This window comes from Oryx dammah, unplaced genomic scaffold, assembly GCF_014754425.2.
Source record: "Oryx dammah isolate SB20612 unplaced genomic scaffold, SCBI_Odam_1.1 HiC_scaffold_18, whole genome shotgun sequence".
Taxonomy (NCBI): domain Eukaryota; kingdom Metazoa; phylum Chordata; class Mammalia; order Artiodactyla; family Bovidae; genus Oryx; species Oryx dammah.
In genome coordinates, this window is record NW_024070202.1 from 7678341 (window position 1) to 7691946 (window position 13606).

The window sequence follows — 13606 nt, forward strand, 5'->3', positions numbered from 1 at the left end:
ATAAAGAAGGCTAATTTGAGCTGCGAGCCCATGGCGGGGCGGGGAGGGGAGGCGGGGGAGGCGGGGGGCACTAGAAAACACTGCGTGCCACGCCTGAGACTCACTCCATCCAGGGGAGGATGCTGGTGCTTCTCTGGTCTCAGTTCACTCTCAGCCCAGGACCGAAATCCTGAGCAGAATTCCTCTGAGCCTTTCTCCCTGACATTGATTGGGCAGACCCTGAGGGTTCTCAGCAGACCTGTCAGTAGGGACCCTGCGTGAGGAAAGGGCTGGTCTCCCCTGGCCAGAGCTGGAGGGCTGCAGGAAGTAAGGATATCCAGCCATGGCTACAAGTGCAGAAAGTGGTCCTTCAGTGACCTTGAAGCTGCAGTCCAGCCAGATGATCCCCTCCCCTGCCTCCTTAACCACGTTTGCTGCCCCACACATCTCTTGCCCATGCACCCTCCATGCATCCACACACCTGCCAAGGCCCTGGCTCATGGCTTCCTGGTTGCTCAGCAGCTGGGGATCAGCTCTGACCCCCAGAAGCCGTCTGGCAGACTGCATCTGTATTTTATCTGGGGAGGCAGGAGGCTCAGCTGTGGGGATGAGGGCACCTGCCAAGTCTGAGGGGCACCCTCAGGTCCTCTCCATCCACCCGGGGGCCTCATGAAGTTTCCTTATACCCGAAGGTTACCCTTTCATCACATTTTCCTATTTACACTCCGACTCTTTTACATTGCAGAGTGTTTTCTCTCAGAACCAGATGAATATAAGGGGTCTGCAGTCAGTCCGTCAGGTGAAGGTTGATAGCCGGAGGGTGTGGGGTCCCCAGCATGCCGGCCAGTCTGGCACTCAGCCTGAGTATTCATCTCCCATCGGGAATCATCTCCTGGGATGGTGACAGACAGGGTATCAGGGAGGGGTGGGGACAGAGGTCTACTTGGTCCAGCCCCACATGCTAGGGCTGCCGTGGCAGGAAGCCTGGGGTGTGGCCAGGAGAGGGCAGGGTGGCAGTCAGCAGGCAGGAAGGCAGGCTGACACATTGGTCTGAGGTTTTCTGCCCTCAGGGCCAGATAATGAGCAGGTACAGGGGATATGAGGTGATAAAATGCTTTTTCCAAAACCCAGGACCCCGTCTTCCCATCCCCCTCTAGACAGATCTGGATTTGAACTGTGGCTACACAGTTGTGTTTTTTTTTTTTAATTGAAGTATAGCTGTTTACAATGTTGTAATAATTTTTGCTGTACAGCAAAATGATTCAGTTTTATCTATCTATCTATCTATCTATATCTATCTATATATATATATATATATATTCAAGACTTCCCAAGTGGCACTAGCAGTAAAGAACCTACCTGCCAATGCAGGAGATGTCAGAGACATGGGTTTGATCCCTGGTTAAGGAAGATCCCCTGGAGGAGGGCATGGCAACCCACTCCAGTATTTTTGCCTGGAGAATCCCATGGACAGAGGAGCCTGGAGGGCTACAGTCCATAGGGTCACAAAGAGTCAGCCATGACTGAAGAGACTTTAACACACATATATTCTGTTTTATATGCATATTTGTTATTATATTCTTTTCCATTATGGTTCTCTATGCTATACCACAGGACCTTGTGGCTTATCCACCCTATATGTAATAGCTCACACCCCCATTCTGAAGCACTGGGAGGTAAACCAGGTGAACCACACCTCCATCCTCCTCTGTGTCACCAGCACAAGGAGGCCAATAGGCTTTCCACACAAAATTAAACTAAGCCACAGAACCACTGTACATGCCTCCACTCTTAGGGGCTGGCTCTCCATGCCTGGAGCTGTTTCCATGGCCTATTGCAAGAACACTCTACCTGACCAGACGCTGCTGCAGTCACTGTGCTGAAATTGGCCAGAGAGTGGAGACCCAGGCCACCCTCAGGGTAAGCTGCTGGAGGCTCAAAGGCTGAACCTGAGATGAGGGGGGCTGAGGAAAGTGGGAGGGGTGGTTAACCCTGGAAACCCCCATAACCAATCCCAGGCCACATAGGTGAACTCAGCTGAATGCAGCTCCTGAGAGGCAAGTGGACATCCCAGAGCCAGGAGTTGGGTCATAAGTGAGGGGCTGTTAGGGAAATTAAATATAGTCTCGTTTAGGGTTCAGAGACAAAGCAGAGCAGGCCTCTGACCTTGCTTCTCACCTGCCCTGACGCTGCCCTGACTGGGAATGCCCTGACTGCCTGCTCTGAGGGCAAGCCTTGTGGCACCACAGACAAGATGGGGGAGGAGTCTTGAGATTGTTGAGCCCTGGAAGGTATCTGGCCAACTATGCCCTGGGCTTAACAACATTCCAAGTTTTACAAGACAAATAAAACAACATTAAGTGCTGGTAGTGGTAAAGAATCCACCTACACTTTAGGAGATGCAAGATTACAGGTTTGATCCCTGGGTGGGGAAGTTCCCCTGGAGGAGGATATGGCAACTCACTGCTGTCTTCTTGCTTAGAAAAATTCAATGGACAGAGGAGCCTGGCAGTCTTCAGTCCAAAGGGTTGCAAAGAGTCAGATATGACTGAACACACACACACAGAGCTGCAACTTGCTCACAGACTGATGACATATCAATTTGCACTCTGGGATTATAATTATAAGAAGGAACCTGAATTGCAGTCTTTGAAGTCTCACTCATGGAATGGACATGCTGTCCCAGTTGGGACTCCAGATGTGCTGTGACATCCCAGTGATATTTAAGTCTGGATGTTGGTCAAAACCTAATTTGGTGATGCACTCTCTGCTGTTTCTATTTTTCTTTTCTTTTAATATCAGTATATTGAAAGTAAGCTAGATAATTCTCTAATAAATGTTGATATTATTTATTTATATGTAGTAGTAGTGTTAGTCACTCAGTCATGTCTGACTCTTTGCAAACCCATATACTGTAGCCTGCCAGGATCCTCTGTCCATTGAATTCTCCAGGCAAGAATACTGCAGTAGGTTGCCATGCCCTTCTCCAGGGAATCTTCCTGACCCAGGGATCAAACCCAGGTCCCCTGCATTACAGGAGGATTCTTTAGTGTCTGAGCTGCAAGGGAAGCCCTATTGGTAGGGCTTATTTTGTTAACAAATCCTTTGAACCTGAGATGAAAATGAAAGGTTTATACAAAACAAGGTCAAGGGGCAGGGTCCAGGAGAGGAAAAGATGAGGCCAGACCTCGCTGTGCTCCTGCAGTCATGGTGGGCTCCTAGGGGCAGAGTGCACAGAGGCGCTGCTAGCCTGCCCTTCTTATAAAGATGTTACTGTAGAGAAGGCTGGCCTGGCCCTGTAATTCACAAACAGGGTCTGAATAGATCATTCCAGATACTTAGTCAAACTCTTGATGCCAGGAAGGAAGAGGAGAAGATGGCCTTTCCTTCCAGGATGTTCTATGAAACAGGGCTCTTTCTATTCAGGACTCTACTGAAGGATCACTGGGATGTGCTGTGGGCTGTCCCAGGGCTGTGACGGTTGGCATTCAGCCAGCATTGACTGCATGCCCACCATCCGCAGTGAGACCCCGGGCATCCACAAGGAGAAGGACTCATCATCTGGCCTCAAAGCTGGAGAGGACTGTGTGGAGAGCATCCCAAAGCATGGGTGAGAGCTCTCCAGGGATGCAGGGAAGGCCCTGGGGAGGTGCACAGCGATGAACTGCAGCAGCAGATCAGCAGCAGAGTAGAATTTCAAGTAGACACCTCAAAACCCTGAATGTCCACCCTTGTGCTCTGTGACAGTAAATTTTATCTGCCAACTTGGAAGGAATCTTTGGATAAGATTGACACTGAATGTGTTAACTTTGAATAGGCAGATCACTCTCCATCATATGAGTGGGCCTTGTCTGATCAGTGGAAGGCCAGAATAGAACAATATGTCTGGCCTCCCTCCTGCCCCTACCCCCAGCAGAGGGAAGTGCACAGCCGTTGGCTGAACTTGGACCTAATCTGCGCCACTAGCTGACCTGGGTCTTGAGCCTATGGCCACACTGCAGACATAAACATGGCAGCCTCTGTAATCACATGAGCCAATCCCCTATAAGAAATCTCTGTATAGTATATATAAACACATGCATACACACAAGCACACACATGTTTTCACTCGCCATTGGTTCTGTTTCCCTGGAGAACCCTGACTAACACATTTCTGCTCACATCAAGAAGGCAGCCTGAGGCCCTGACTTCATTCTGGTGGCATGGAGCAGGGCGGGAGCAGGGTGGGGGTGGAGGTCAGGCACAGGGCAGACGGCTGAGGTGGACCTCCACTGGTTAAAGCTCTTGGACAGAACTTTAAACTCACAAGAGTTTAGAGGTTCCAGAAATCCAGGCCGCCCACGGCCTAAGCCCTCTGTTAAAGGCTGTTATTCAACCAGGTGTAATTGGAGCTTTTATTCCAGCAGTATGGATTGTCCATTTAGTTGGAAATGGGTGATTCCACTACCAATCAATTTTTAAATTGTTCCTTTCTAGGACAAATTGTATGTCTGACACATGTGAAAAAGAATCTTCAAAACAAGCTGGGAAAAAAAAACAACATTTCAAAATAATGCACCCAGTATGATTCCTTTGGAAAAAGCCCAAACCCTGCTAAAAGCAGACAATATAATGCTTAGAGATACACATATTGCTGATGGGGTAAGGAGAATAAAGAAAAATGGGTGGACAATTAAGATAAAATGCATGGTAGTGGTTCTCTCTGCACGGCAGAGGAACCCCCAGGGGTGGGGGAAGAGGGGAGGACAGGGAAATGTGAACAAAGAGGGTAGGCAGGAGTTTCAGCAGTGATGTAATTTCCTGTTTGTGCTGTTTGAGGCTCATTTTAATCCTTAAAGCATATGTATGTGTGTGTGTTCATTCAAATTCTGTGCATTCAAACTAAAAAAAAAAAAATGATTACATGATAAGAAACATATTTTGTGATTTCCTGGTCCAAAACAACTTAAAGTTATTGTTACAGGAATCCAGAAAATAATCATAAATAGACATTCTTGCCCTCATCATGCATTCCAACGGTGGCTGCCACCATGCATCAGAGTAATATCTAATTTGTTAAAGGTAATATCCAGCCTTTGTCTGAAAATACGAATGACTGAAACTAGTCCTTTGCCAATGTAACATGAATAAAAGGTGATCAGTGTGTAGAAAGCAGGTAAGATTTTTAAAAAATGTACAATTAAAATTCAGTTCATTCTAACACAACGCATCTTTTTTTGTTGTTTTTTTGCTTGTTTGTTTGTTTAAGTTTGGTCTTAATTGCAGCATGTGGGTTCTTTAGTTGCAGCATGCAGAATCTAGTTCCCTGCATGACCAGGGATGGAACACAGGTCACCTGCATTGGGAACTCTGCCACATGTTCGCTATAGGAACTCATACAAACCCCTGAGCTTCATTTTGTTTCTCCTGGAGATATATCTGTGCAGAAAGGTCACTTTGAGGGCCAAGAGAGATTTGTAAAATAGAAAGTATTTTGAAAATATAAAATAGGCCAAAAAATAATAATAAGATGTCAGACATTAAAAGTAACTAAAAGATTCAATCCCAATAAAAATTCTAGCAAGTTATTTCATGGATATCAAAAAAGTAATTCTAAAGTTTTTATGGAGAGGAGGCAAAAGATCCAGAAAAGCCAACACAGTATTGAAGGAGAACAAAGTTATAGGACTGACCTACTCAACTTCAAGACTTACTATAAAGCTATCGTAATCAAAACAGTCTGATACTGGTGACCGAACAGACAAATAGATCAGTGGAACCAAATAGAGAGGCCAGGAATGGATCCCCATGAATGTAGCCAATTGATTTTTGACAGAGGAGCAAAAGTAACACAGATGATGCTGGAGGAACTGAATAGCCACACAAAAAAAATTGAATCTAGACACAGACCTCACACCCTTCACAAGAATGAATTCAAAATGGATCACAGATGTCAGTGTAAAACACAAAACTATGAAATGCCTAGAAGATAATATAACAGAAAATCTGGATAAACTTGGGCAGGGCCAATGACTTTTTCAGATACAAGACCAATGACATGATCCATGAAAAAGATACTTGATAAGGTTCATTAAAATTAAAAATTCCTACTCTGTGGAATATGGTATCAAGATAATTTGAAGATAAGCCACAGTCTATAAGGTATTTGAAAAGACACATCTGATTAAGGACTGTTACCTAAAATATACAAAAACTTTTAATATGTGGAATCTATAAAAATGGTATAGATTCGCAAAGCAGAAGTAGAGATAGGACATAGAGAACAAATGTATAGACTCCAAGGGGAAAGGGGAGTGAGATGAATTGGGAGATGGGGATTGACATATATGTACTTACTATGATAAAACAGGTAACTAATGGAACCTAAAGGGAACTCTGCTCAGTGCTCTGTTGTGACCCAAATGGCAGGGGGGATATATGTATCTGTATGGCCAGGAATGGCGGCAGTAAGGAGATACCCCTCCTCCAAGGTAAGGAGCAGTGGCTGTGCTTTGCTGGAGCAGCCATGAAGAGATACCCCATGCCCAAGGTAAGAGAAACCCAAGTAAGATGGTAGGTGTTGCAAGAGGGCATCAGAGGGCAGACACACTAAAACCATACTCACAGAAAACTAGTCAATCTAATCACACTAGGACCACAGCCTTGTCTAACTCAATGAAACCAAGCAATGCCTGAGGGGCAACCCAAGACGGGTGGGTCATGGTGGAGAGGTCTGACAGAATGTGGTCCACTGGAGAAGGGAATGGCAAACCACTTCAGTATTCTTGCCTTGAGAACCCCATGAACAGTATGAAAAGGCAAAATGATAGGATACTGAAAGAGGAACTCCCCAGGTCAGTAGGTGCCCAATATGCTACTGGAGATCAGTGGAGAAATAACTCCAGAAAGAATGAAGGGATGGAGCCAAAGCAAAAACAATACCCAGCTGTGGATGGGACTGGTGATAGAAGCAAGGTCCAATGCTGTAAAGAGCAGTATTGCATAGGAACCTGGAATGTCAGGTCCATGAATCAAGGCAAATTGGAAGTGGTCAAACAAGAGATGGCAAGAGTGAACGTCGAAATTCTAGGAATCAGCGAACTAAAATGGACTGGAATGGGTGAATTTAACTCAGATGACCATTATATCTACTACTTCAGACAAGAATCCCTCAGAAGAAATGGAGTAGCCATCATGATCAACAAAAGAGTCCGAAATGCAATACTTGGATGCAATCTCAAAAACGACAGAATGATCTCTGTTCATCTCCAAGGCAAACCATTAAATATCACAGTTATCCAAGTCTATGCCCCAACCAGTAACGCTGAAGAAGCTGAAGTTGAACAGTTCTATGAAGACCTATAAGACCTTTTAGAAATAACACCCCAAAAAGATGTCCTTTTCATTATAGGGGACTGGAATACAAAAGTAAGAAGTCAAGAAACACCTAGATTAACAGGCAAATTTGGCCTTGGAATGTGGAATGAAGCAGGGCAAAGACTAATAGAGCTTTGCCAAGAAAATGCACTGGTCATAGCAAACACCCTCTTCCAACAACACAAGAGAAGACTCTACACATGGACATCACCAGATGGTAAACATCGAAATCAGATAGATTATATTCTTTGCAGCCAAAGATGGAGAAGCTCTATACAGTCAACAAAAACAAGACCAGGAGCTGACTGTGGCTCAGATCATGAACTCCTTATTACCAAATTCAGACTCAAATTGAAGAAAGTAGGGAAAACCACTAGACCATTCAGGTATGACCTCAATCAAATCCCTTATGATTATACAGTGGAAGTGAGGAATAGATTTAAGGGCCTAGATCTGATAGATAGAGTGCCTGATGAACCATGGAATGAGGTTCGTGACATTGTACAGGAGACAGGGATCAAGACCTTCCCCATGAAAAAGAAATGCAAAAAAGCAAAATGGCTGTCTGGGGAGGCCTTACAAATAGCTGTGAAAAGAAGAGAAATGAAAAACAAAGGAGAAAAGGAAAGATATAAGCATCTGAATGCAGAGTTCCAGAGAATAGCAAGAAGAGATAAGAAAGCCTTCTTCAGCGATCAATGCAAAGAAATAGAGGAAAACAACAGAATGGGAAAGACTAGAGATCTCTTTAAGAAAATTAGAGATACCAAGGGAACAGTTCATGCAAAGATGGGCTCGATAAAGGACAGAAATCATATGGACCTAACAGAAGCAGAATATATTAAGAAGAGGTGGCAAGAATACACAGAAGAACTGTACAAAAAAGATCTTCACAACCCAGATAATCATGATGGTGTGATCACTAATCTAGAGCCAGACATCCTGGAATGTGAAGTCAAGTGGGCCTTGGAAAGCATCACTACGAACAAAGCTAGTGGAGGTGATGGAATTCCAGTTGAGCTGTTTCAAATCCTGAAAGATGATGCTGTGAAAGTGCTGCACTCAATATGCCAGCAAATTTGGAAAACTCAGCAGTGGCCACAGGACTGGAAAAGTCAGTTTTCATTCCAATCCCAAAGAAAGGCAATGCCAAAGAATGCTCAAACTACTGCACAATTGCACTCATCTCAAATGCTAGTAAAGTAATGCTCAAAATTCTCCAAGCCAGGCTTCAGCAATACGTGAACCGTGAACTTCCTGATGTTCAAGCTGGTTTTAGAAAAGGCAGAGGAACCAGAGATCAAATTGCCAACATCTGCTGGATCATGGAAAAAGCAAGAGAGTTCTGGAAAAACATCTATTTCTGCTTTATTGACTATGCAAAACTCTTTGACTGTGTGGATCACATGTGGAAAATCCTTCAAGAGATGGGAATACCAGACCACTTGACTGGCCTTCTGAGAAATCTGTAATTCAGCTCAAGAAGCAACAGTTGGAACTGGACATGGAACAACAGACTGGCTCCAAATAGGGAAAGGAGTACGTCAAGGCTGTATATTGTCACCCTGCTTATTTAACTTCTATGCAGAGTACATCATGAGAAATGCTGGGCTGGAAGAAGCACAAGCTGGAATCAAGATGGCTGGGAGAAATATCAATAACCTCAGATATGCAGATTACACCACCTTGACAGAATGTGAAGAGGAACTAAAGAGCCTCTTGATGAAAGTGAAAGAGGAGAGTGAAAAAGTTGGCTTAAAGCTCAACATTCAGAAAACAAAGATCATGGCATCTGGTCCCATCACTTCATGGGAAATAGATGGGGAAACAGTGGAAACAGTGTCAGAATTTATTTTGCGGGGCTTCAAAAATCACTGCAGATGGTGACTGCAGCCATGAAATTATAAGATGCTTACTCCTTGGAAGAAAAGTTATGACCAACCTAGATAGTATATTCAAAAGCAGAGACATTACTTTGCCGACTAAGGTCCGTCTTGTCAAGGCTATGGTTTTTCCTGTGGTCATGTATGGATGTGAGAGTTAGACTGTGAAGAAGGCTGAGCACCGAAGAATTGATGCTTTTGAACTGTGGTGTTGGAGAAGACTCTTGAGAGTCCCTTGGACTGTAAGGAGATCCAACCAGTCCATTCTGAAGGAGATCAGCCCTGGGATTTCTTTGGAAGGAATGATGCTAAAGCTGAAGCTCCAGTACTTGGTCACCTCATGTGAAGAGTTGACTCATTAGAAAAGACTCTGATGCTGGGAGGGGTTGGGGGCAGGAGGAGAAGGGGACGACAGAGGATGAGATGGCTGGATGGCATCACGGACTCGATGGACGTGAGTCTGAGTGAACTCCGGGAGTTGGTGATGGGCAGAGAGGCCTGGCGTGCTGCAATTCATGGGGTCACACAGAGTTGGACACGACTGAGCGACAGAACTGAACTGAACTGATGGCTCTGCAGCAGAAAATAAGACAATATAATAAAGCAACTGTGCTCCAATTATTAAAAAAAAAACTCAACAAGAAGAAAACAAGCAATCTCATTTTTAAAATGGGCCCAAGACCTTAAGCAAAAAAGATGCACATGTGGCAAATAAGAATATGAAAAGACACACCACATCATATATCATCAGGAAAAAGAAAATTAGAACAGTAAGATCACACATTCTGAAAGAGATGGGAATACCTGACCACCTGACCTGCCTCTTGAGAAACCTATATGCAGGTCAGGAAGCAACAGAACTGGACATGGAACAACAGACTGGTTCCAAATAGGAAAAGGAATACATCAAGGCTGTATATTGTCACCCTGCTTATTTAACTTTTATGCAGAGTACATCATGAGAATTGCTGGGCTGGATGAAGCACAAGCTGGAATCAAGATTGCCAGGAGAAATATCAATAACTTCATATAGGCAAATGACACTACCCTTATGGCAGAAAGTGAAGAAGAACTGAAGAGCCTCTTGATGAAAGTGAAAGAGAAGAGTGAAAAAGTTGGCTTAAAGCTCAACATTCAGAAAACGAAGATCAGGGCATCTGGTCCCATCATTTCATGGGAAATACATAGGGAAACAGTGTCAGACTTTATTTTTCTGGGCTCCAAAATCACTGCAGATGGTGACTGCAGCCATGAAATTAAAAGACGCTTAATCCTTGGAAGGAAAGTTATGACCAACCTAGAGAGCATATTGAAAAGCAAAGACATTACTTTGCCAACAAAGGTCCATCTAGTCAAAGCTATGGTTTTTCCAGTAGTCATGTATGGATGTGAGAGTTGGACTGTGAAGAAAGCTGAGCACCAAAGAATTGATACTTGTGAACTGTGGTGTTGGAGAAAACATTTGAGAGTCCCTTGGACGGCAAGGAGATCCAACCAGTCCATCCTAAAGGAAACCAGTTCTGGGTGTTCATTGGAAGGACTGATGCTGAAGCTGAAACTCCAATACTTTGGCCACCTCATGTGAAGAATTGACTCATTGGAAACGACCCTGAGGGTGGGAGGGATTGGGGGCAGGAGAAGGGGACGACATAGGATGAAATGGCTGGATGGCATCATAAACTCGATGGACATGAGTTTGGGTAAACTCTGGGAATTGGTGATGGACAGGGAGGTCTGGCATGCTTCGATTCATGGGGTCGCAAAGAGTCAGACACGACTGAGAGACTGAACTGAACTGAACTGAACTGAACTGAACTGAACTGAAGATCACCCTACACACCTATCAAAATGGTCAAAATCCAGAACACTGACATCACCAAACACTGGTGAGAATGTGGAGCAACAGGAACTCTCATCATAGCTATTGGGGATGCAAGACGTTGCAGACACTCTGGAAGACAGGCAGGCAACTTTTTACAAAGCTAACTGTACTTTTGCCATAGGAGCCAGCACTCAACTGAAAACATGTTCACACAGAAACCTGCACATGGATTTTTATAGCAGCTTTATTCACAGTTGCCAAATCTGGGAAGCACTTAAGATGTCCTTCAGTAGGAGAATAGATAAATAAACCACAGTCGATCCAAACAATGGAATATCATTCAGTGAAAAAAAGAAATAAACTACCAGAGCACAAAGAGACACAGAGGAAATTTAAATGCATATTACTAAGTGAAAGAATCTGATTTGAAAAGGCTACATACAATGTAATTTCCTTGATAATATTTTGGAAAAGGCAAAACTATGGAAACGGTAAAAGGATCAGGGTTCCACGGGTTGGGGGACAGGGGAGGAATGGGTTGAGCACAGAGAATTTTCATGCCAATGAAAATACTCTGTATGATTCTATAATGATGGATACTCTTGTCCAAACCCGTAGACCATACGACACCAAGAGTGAACTCCAAGATAAGCTGTGGAATGTGGGTCATATAATCCGTCAATGTAGATTCAACTCAATTGTAACAAATGTACCATCTGGTAAAGGATGTTCACAGTTGGGGAGGCTGTGCATATGTGAAGCACAGGGTATTTGGGAAGTCTCTGTCCCTTCTCAATTTCTCTGGAAACATAAAACTGCTTAAAAAAAAGAAAAGAAAACTTTTTAAAAATCCCTAAGAGTTTTATAAAAAGTAGCTTGCAAATAAAGCTTAAATTAAACTTTGAAATTGACTATCATCCCCATGATGAGTGATCCTAATGAGTAAACACAATGAGTTTACCACAATGGGTAAATATAGCTGTACACATAACACAGCCCACAGATTTGTCACTGAGTAAACCTATCCGTTCCATGGAGTAAATGAACATTTTCTTTTGTCACTGATTTTCATGTTTTAGCTCTGAATTAATCCATAATACAAATAGTAAAAAGAAAACTTTGCCTTATAATTTTACTGTGTCAGGCTTCTGAGGAGTTTCAGTTCTGCAGTATTTAACTGTTGTTCATAACAGTCACAGAAGGACCACTGCAGATCAGCACAGGCCAGGCAACTGTGCAATCCAGAAATACATTCATGGAGTATACCCCCAGAATGCTTCAGAATAATTTAGTTATCTAGACTTTCAAACCATTTTTCCTTCCTTCAAATAAGAAGCTGCTTTGATTAAAGATGACCTGTCAGGACTTCCTTACCTTGTCCAGATGCCAGACCTCCCCATGTCCCCAAAGTCACCACAAAGACACTTGTGTCTCCAGAACCTTTGTGTAAAGTCTCTGCTTGAGCCCATCAAAGTGCCTGAAGAAGCATGAATGGAAGGATAAAAAGAGGTAGAGATAAAAGGATGAAAGGATGGATGGGTGCATGGGTGAGTAAGTGGATGGATGGATGGATGGATGGATGGGTGGGTGGGTGGGTGAGTGGATAGTTACAGAGGTGGGTGTGTGTATGGATAAGAGAACAGGAAAATGGAAGGATGGATGGGAGATGAAGTAATGGCTTGCACGACTGTGGTTTTGGCTGCCAGGATAGCTGCTACAACATGGTATTGTTCAGTTCAGTTCAGTCACTCAGTCGTGTCAGACTCTTTGTGACCCCATGGACTGCAGCATGCCAAGTTTCCGTGTCCATCACCAACTCCTAGAGCTTGTTCAAACTCATGTCCATCGAGTCGGTGATGCTATCCAACCATCTCATGCTGTGTTGTCCCCTTCTCCTCCTGCCTTCAATCTTTCCCAGTATCAGAGTCTTTTCAAATGAGTCAGTTCTTCACATCAGATGGCCAAAGTATTGGAGCTTCAGCTTCAGCTTCAGTCCTTCCAAAGAATATTCAGGACTTATTTCCTTTAAGATTGACTGGTGTTAAAACAATGAATTTCACCTTTTTCTCAAGTGCTCATGGAACCTTCTCCAGGATAGATCACATCCTAGGCCATAAATATAACCTTGATAAATTCAAAAAAATCGAAATCATTCCAAGCATCTTTTCTTTTTTTTTTTTTTAATGGAAAGGAATATTTATTTATTTATTTATTTATTTATTTATTTGCTGTTAACTTTTATTTTATTTTTTAAATTAATTTATTTATTTATTTTTAATTTTTACTTTACAATTCTGTATTGGTTTTGGCATAGATTGACATGAATCCACCACAGGTGTACATGCGTTCCTAAACATGAACCCCCCTCCCACCCCCCTCCCCACAACATCTCTCTGGGTCATCCCCGCGCATCAGCCCCAAGCGTGTCATATCCTGCATCTTTTCTGACCATAATGCATTAAGATTAGATCTCAATTACAGGAGGAAAACTATTAAAAATTCCAACATATGGAGGCTGAACAACACGCTTCTGAATAACCAACAAATCACAGAAGAAATAAAAAAA